This window comes from Tupaia chinensis, unplaced genomic scaffold, assembly GCF_000334495.1.
Source record: "Tupaia chinensis unplaced genomic scaffold, TupChi_1.0 Scaffold139245_1, whole genome shotgun sequence".
Taxonomy (NCBI): domain Eukaryota; kingdom Metazoa; phylum Chordata; class Mammalia; order Scandentia; family Tupaiidae; genus Tupaia; species Tupaia belangeri.
In genome coordinates this window covers 475,471-482,962 of record NW_006199134.1, presented here as the reverse complement: position 1 = coordinate 482,962, position 7,492 = coordinate 475,471, and positions in this window count along the sequence as shown.

The following is a 7,492-nucleotide window of genomic DNA, read 5'->3' as shown; positions in this document are numbered from 1 at the left end:
GCCTGCCCCCACCCCCGCCTCCGACAAACACCCGTCACAAACCCCCCGGGTAGACAATATGAGCACACACACACACACACATATGCACATGTATGACCTTGTAATACTCACACCCCCACACACACCAACCACACGTTCTCAGGCACACACATGTGCTCCCTGAACACAGAATCACTCTCCCTGCACGAGTTTCTTTTCTGAGCAAACTCCAGCGTCCGCAGTGAGTGGCAAACAGACAAACAGGAAAAAGCTCACTCGTATACCCAGATGGCTCCCTCGGCAAGCCCTGAAGGAGCGGTCTTACCCTCTCAATACCAGCCTCCAGGAGGGCAAGGCTGGGGTGGGGTCAGGTTTGGGCAGGAGGATACAGGACTCCTGGCGTCCACTCCAGGCTGGGAGCAGGCAGCTTTGCGCGTTCCCAACGAGCAGATCTCCACGAGCAGCCCCAGCCCTCACGCCAGGACCACAGTTCGATGACGGGGGAGAGCCCAGCCATGTGGAGTGGCAGGTGCTCCGTAGCACTGCCTCTGGCTAGGTGAGCCTGTGCAGTGCTGGGGAGCAGCCTGGGCTGAGGTGCTCTCCCTTGGCGGGGTGCACACTGGGAGAGCACAGGGACCGGGCTTAGGGGAACCGCAGCACTGGGGAGTCACCTGGACTGTTTCTCAAGCCACTGGAGCCAGGGCTCAAACTGCAGTCTCAGTCACACGGGATCCAGCCGCCTTAACCAGCACACCACGGACTGGGGCAAGTTTGTTTATTTCAACGAAAAGGGGGAAAAGAGAAAGGCACCCTGACAGGGTCTCGCCACCCCGCAATCCCCCCACCCCTCCTAGCCTTCCAGCCAGCCAAGACAATGAGTGAGTGACCCACGCATGGAGACTCGGGGGCTGAACCCCCATCTTCCCAGTCTTCCACGTGGCTCCAGCATGGCGGAGCAAGGCAGTACTGCCCGCACCACCACGACGGGGCCGAATATTGTCAACCCTGAGCACAGCCGTGAGCTAGAGGCTACAGAAGTTATGCAAACTCCAGACATCATGTGACACTCATGCTGAGTGAGGGTCCTCTCTCTCTCTCTCTCTCTCTCCTACAGTCAAGAGTGACTCACCCTTCGGCCCAAACCCAGTGGCAGAGGCTTATGGGACACAGGTCCCCCTTCTCCAGGTAGGTCCCCGAGACTAAGGAGGCATGGCGAGGTCCTGGGCACTGGCATGTGATCCGCAGCTTCTGAGAGCAGACACGGGACAGACGCCTGGGTGTTTGTGGACAGCAAGACCCGTCTGCTGCGGTCTGGATGGGCATTTCTGGACACTGTGGCAACCGGACCTGTCCCACGGACAGACCTAGCTCTAAAACCACCTTCAAGCAAGGTCTCTAAGCTCACCGTGACACCAGGCTATTACTCTGGGCTCTAGGACACACGTGAAGGCTCCATGGGCTAAAGTGTGAAGTACTTCGCCCGATGCCTGGCATGGAGTAAGTGTACAGAAAACGGGGACATTCTTGGGACCAGCAGTTGGCGTAATGGCTATGTCGCTGGACTCCCATGTAGTTGACTGGGGTTCAAGGCCTAGACCCAGTGGTTTAAACTCACGCCGGGCATGTGTGCGTGCGTGCCCAAGATCCCGAGAGGAGAATGGAGGAGAAGGGATTGCGGCGTGGCCATCCCCCCTGGGGGGTGATTTCTCGCTTTCTGTCTCTCTGTCTCTCTCTATCTTCCTGGTGAGCATATGCGCCCTATAACAAAAACCTCTCCAAAAAAAGAAAGAAAGAAAGAAAGAAAGAAAGAAAGAAAGAACGAAAGAAAGAAAGAAAGAAAATGGGGACATTCTTTTTATTAATTACTCTCTGAAGAAGTCTACCGACAGCCAGATTTCCTCGCAGTTTCATTTTATTTGAAACTTTAAAAACCTGCCGTCTCTCCCAGGAGGTGCCGCTTGGTTCAGTTCATGACCCAGAGAGCGCTACGTGTCCCTAGCGGCCAGCGGGCCCCCACCGCCTGCCTGGACACTGAGGAGGGCTTCTTCAGGACAAGAGGAAGGAAGGTTTTCCGGGGCCTCCCTGAGTGGGAGCCTGAGGAGAGCTGCCCCCTCCATCCCTCAGCCCACCGCGGCAGGCGAGCTTCCCCCCCCGCCGTTAGGACTGTCGTCACCGCACACGGCAGTGGCACAGGAGGGCACCTGCGCTGGCGTGGCCGGAGAGTTGGGGCGGTGGCCTGCCTGCCAGACCCCAGAGCAGTCCAAGGCTCTGCTCTCCCAGGGCTGGGAGTTCCTCTGGACTCTGGCACCAGGCCTCTCTCCTCGCTGCCTCCACACCAGCCCTCTCAGAGCAAGGCAGCGACTCCGAGAGAGCGTGTCCTGCTCTCATCACGACCAGGCCTCCTAGAGCTCTCTGCCAGGAAGCACATCAACCGAGCTGGCCAGGCCAGGGCTTTGGCCTAAAACGACGCCCCGGACCAGCTATGCCCCCCGGGGCCGGTTAGAGCTGAGCACCTGCCAGGAGGCCACATCCCAGTCACCTCACAGACATCTCACGGATGGTGTAGACTCCAGTATGGCCGCAGCCAGCATCAACTGAGATCTTGAAGGAAATTGAGAAAAGCAATTGGGGGACCAGTAGGTAGCATGGTAGTTAAGGGTGCTGGACTCCCACGTGACTGACCTCAGTTCAAGTCCCAGACCTAGCAGCTTATTTTCTCACTTCTCACTTTTAAGGAGAACGGAATTATTTTCTAACATTTAAAAGATGAAGACATTTTATGGGAAAAATATCTAGATGTCCAGCTTCTCTTGGACACCAGAAACTGGGTACCAGGTCTTCATTTCCATGTGGCATGGCTTTGACTGGATCAAGCAGCTGGCCCTTCCGAATGAGGAAGGCCCTCCAGGCAGCCGAGGTCTCTCCCTGGCCAGTCACTGCAGTCTCGTATCAGTCGCCATCAGCTCTGCGGACTTCTGTGCTCTTGCTGCCCCATGCCTGGAACATTCTCTCTGGATAAGCCCTTTGAATTCTTCCGCAATCAGCATGAATGTTGCCTCTTCAGGGAAGATCTCCCTGATTACTCCAGACTCAGTTTTATATTCTCATTTGAAGTCTTCGGCTCTATCACCGAAGAAGTATTTGTGGGCCAGCAGGTGGTGCGGTGATTAAGGGGCTGCTAGAGGCCCAGACCCAGCGGCTTGAAAATCATACTGGGTACATGTGTGCGTGCATGCCCAAAATTCCAAGAGGAAGAAGGAGGAGAAGGGACGGCATGGCTGTCCTCCCAAGGAATGATTTCTTACCCCCCCACACACAAGTGCAAAAACCTTAAAAAAAAAAGAAAAAAGAAAAGAAAAGAAAAGAAAACAAAGAAAGAAAAGGTTTTTTTTTTTTTTTTGGAGTGCTTTTCAGGCAGCAGCGCATGCGCTCGCCAGACAGACAGAGAGAGACATAGAGACAGAAAGCGAGAAATCACCCCCCAGGGGGGATGGTCACGCCGCAATCCCTTTTCCTTCATTCTCCTCTCGGGATCTTGGGCACGCATGCACACGCGCCCGGCGTGAGTTTTAAGCCACCGGGTCCGGGACATGAACCGCGGTTGACTACGTGGGAGTCCAGCGACATAGCCATTACGCTAACTGCTGGTTCCCAAGAAAAGGTATTTGTGAACAGACACGAGGTATTTGTGACAACTCTCCCTTGCAAAGAATGTCACTTAATAAATGTAGAAGGAATGAGGAAATACAAAATTAATATTACAACACCCCATTGTGGAAGGCAAAACCCACCCGTGGATATAAAACTTAGAGGGTGAAAGTTTAAGAAAACATGGCCTTTGTGTATCTCAAAATAGTCTCCCCAGACGAATCTTCATTCATTGCAAAAGAGAAATAGTGACCTCAAAGTGCAGAAACTCAGCAGAAGTCGCCTCAGCCCAGGGACTACGGTTTGCACCACCGCGACGGCAACAGCACGTCCCGATCTGACGCACACCACGGGTATGTCACTTCTGCGGCATCTTTCCCAAGAAGGCGTGACCTCAGTCCAATCACAGCAAACAGCAGAGGAGCCCAAGTTGACAGATGCTGTCAAAATAACAAGCCGATGCTCAGGAAGTTTTAAGGTCATGAAAGGCAAGGAAGGACTGAGGACCTGCCGCACATTGGGAAAGATCAAAGAAACGTGACCGCTAAATGCAACGTGAGGCAAGGGATCAGGCCCTAGAACCGGGAAAAAGGTCGGAAAGACAATCTGTACTGAACAGTACTGCATCAACATTCACATTTTAGTTCTTATATGCCAGTTTTTGAGATGTTAGCCCCAGAGGACGCTGGATGAAGGGTATGTGAGAACTCTGCATTCTTTTTGCACCTCTTCTAAAACAATTTGAAATTGTATAAATTGAAAGGGCATTTGTCTAACCATTTGCTTCATGTCCGAGTCCTTTGCGAGGCTGCAGGCTGCATGAAAACCGGCCGGGGACGCACTGGTCGTTCACCATCGGGTCTGACGCTGTGTAAAGTGCTCGACACATAGTGGGGATTCAATTACATGTGGAATAAGCAGATTTATAGTTATTGGCTTGAAAAAATGTCCATGGCAAACTGTTAAGTGAAAATCAGGACATAAAACGGCACGTAACGAGCCAGCAGGTGGCATGGTGGTTAAAGGTGCCGGACTCCCACATGGCCAACCGTGGTTCAAGTCCTGGACCTAGCGGCTTCCTTTCTCACCTTCCCTCTTTCTCTGTCTCTGTATCTCTCTGTCTCTCTCTGATCAAATGGGAAATTAATAACAGTAATCAATAAAGTTAAATAAAAAATAATTCTTAAAAACAAACAAACAAACAACAACAAAAACAACAACAAACAGTATATATCCTGGGACCAGTAGGTGGCATGGTGCTGGATACCACGTGGCCAAATCCACAGTTCAAATCCCAGCCCCAGAGGATTGAAAAACACACCAGGAGCATGTGCATGTGTGCCCAGAATTCCTAAAGGAGAATGGAGGAGAAGGGATCGTTGTATGGTCATCCCCCAGGGGGCGATTTCTCACTTTCCCTCCCTCTCTCTCTCCAGTGAGCCACTTGCCCTATGACAAAAATCTTTTTAAAAAAATTTTTTTTAATAAATAAATAAACACAACAAAATCTAGCATATTTCCCTTTTTAACAATGTTGATTGTTGGGACCAGCAGTTAGCATAATGGCTATGTTGCTGGACTCCCATGTGGTTGACCGGGGTTGCTTACGCTCACGCCAGGCACATGTACATGCGTGCCCAAGATCCCGAGAGGAGAATGGAGAAGGGACTGTGGCGTGGCCATTGCCCCTGGGGGTGATTTCTTGCTTTCTGTCTCTCTGTCTCTCTCTCTCTGTCTTCCTGGTGAGCACACGCACCCTATAGCAAAAACCTCTCAAAAAAGAAAATTTTTTTTTTGATTGTCAGAGGGTCTGTGCCTGAAAGAAACAGAAAGAGAGAAAGTACCCCCGGGGGGTTTGGCCAAGCGCATAATCCCATCAGATCTGGGCACACAGACATATCCTGGCGTGTTCCCCGAGCCGCGGGGCTGGTATTTGAATTACTCTCAGTCATGTGGGATCCGGTTCCCCTAACAACTCAGTTTTGGTATCAGCCTGCACATTCCACTTTTTAACTTTGAAAAATTACATGTCAATATATTTACATAAATGAAAAGACTACAGGAATTTAAAACAAAATCCTGATCATGGCTATTGCTGGAAGATAGTTATCATTTTTCTTCGATATATTTTTAAGCCCAATTTAAATTTTCACAGACTACTTTTACGTGCATACACCAGCACACACACACACACACACACACACACACTCATTGCAAAAAAGCTCCGAGCACCGTGCCTGGCCAGGGCCTATGTGTGCGCAGACCCGGAACCAGAGCCAAGGGCCGGGCCCTGGGCAATGACGAGCCGGTGGCCCGGTGGCCGCAGCCAGCCCCGGGCGCAGTGCACAAGGGCTGCTGCTTCCCTCCGTTTCCCCATGCAGTCAGCCAGCACTTGCTGAGCGAAACTCCTGAACGAGACTCCTGAACGAGCGTACCAGTTTCCTAGGGCTGCCACATGTACGAACGACTGGGCGGCTCCTTCTCTCCACTCCTGAGGCCAACAGCCTGAAAGCATGGTGTCAGGAGGACGTGCTGCCTTGGAAGGCGTGCGGGGGGAACTTCCCTTGCCTCCTCGTAGCTTCCAGAGGCTCCTGGCACTCCTGGTATTCTGCAGGATTCCTGGATGGGGGCCAACAGCTGTCTCCCCAAACACATGTGTTCAAATCCTACCCCCCGGTACCCATCAGTGTGATCATGTGTGGAAATGTAATCAAGTTAAGTTGAGGTGCCGGGTTAGGGTAGGCCTAAATCCAGTGACCGATGTCTTTGTGAGAAAAGGGTGATGTGGGCCAGGCACTGCGTCACAGCAATAATGCAGGAACCCTGCAGAGCTGGAAGCCATGGGTTTGAATCCCCGGGTCACCTTGAAAACACACCTGTTGGGACCAGCAGTTAAGCGTAATGGCTATGTCGCTGGACTCCCATGTAGTTGACTGTGGTTCATGTCCCGGACCCGGTGGCTTAAATTCACACGGGGCGCGTGTGCGTGCGTGCCCAAGATCCCGAGAGGAGAATGGAGGAGAAGGGACTGCGGCGTGGCCATCCCCCCTGGGGGGGTGATTTCTCGCTTTCTATCTCTCTGTCTCTCTCTGTCTTTCTGGTGAGTGCACACGCCCTAGAGCAAAAAACTCTCCAAAAATATAAAAGAGAGAGACGATGAGAAAGACCGCGAACACTCCCGAAGCTGCATCACCTGTAAGACGGGTGTGGCTCTTGGCTCACCAGAATGAAGTGGCTCGTGTGGCGTTTAACTTTGCTTGGTCACCAGAGTGGCACCAGAGCGGAGAGCCCTCTCCCAGGCTCTCCCGCACCTTTCTTCAGCTGTGTGATTTGAATGTGAACTGCCAGCTTCTTAGATCCCCTCCCCATGGGTGCTGGCCCAGGAGTGGACAACTGGCTCAAGTACAGCCAATCAGCATCCTTCCCTGGGATTTCTTCTTTTTTAAATTTGCCAGAGACTGTGCACTCACTGGAGAGAAAGAGAGAGAGAAGGAGAGAGGGAGAAAGAGAAAGCACCCCCTAGGGCATGGCCATATTGAAATCTCTAGTCCTCCATTTCTCCCTCCTGCCAGGATTTTTGGCACACACACACCTCTGGCATATTTTCCCAAGATACGGGGTCCAGGACTCAAACCGTCAGCCATGTGGAATCCAGCTGCCTTTAACCACAGGGCCATAGGCTGGTCTCCCTGAGATTTTTGAATGTAAGCATGGAAAGCAGTGGGTTTGGGGCCAGAAAGCCCTGGGCCATTGGTGTTTAGGGCCTCACCACAGGCAGGGTGCAGAGCAGGGCAGAGAGCGCCAGCCGGCCCCAGTGCTGAATCAGGTCTTGGCCCAGCCGTCTCCAAGGCCCACCAGCACCCTC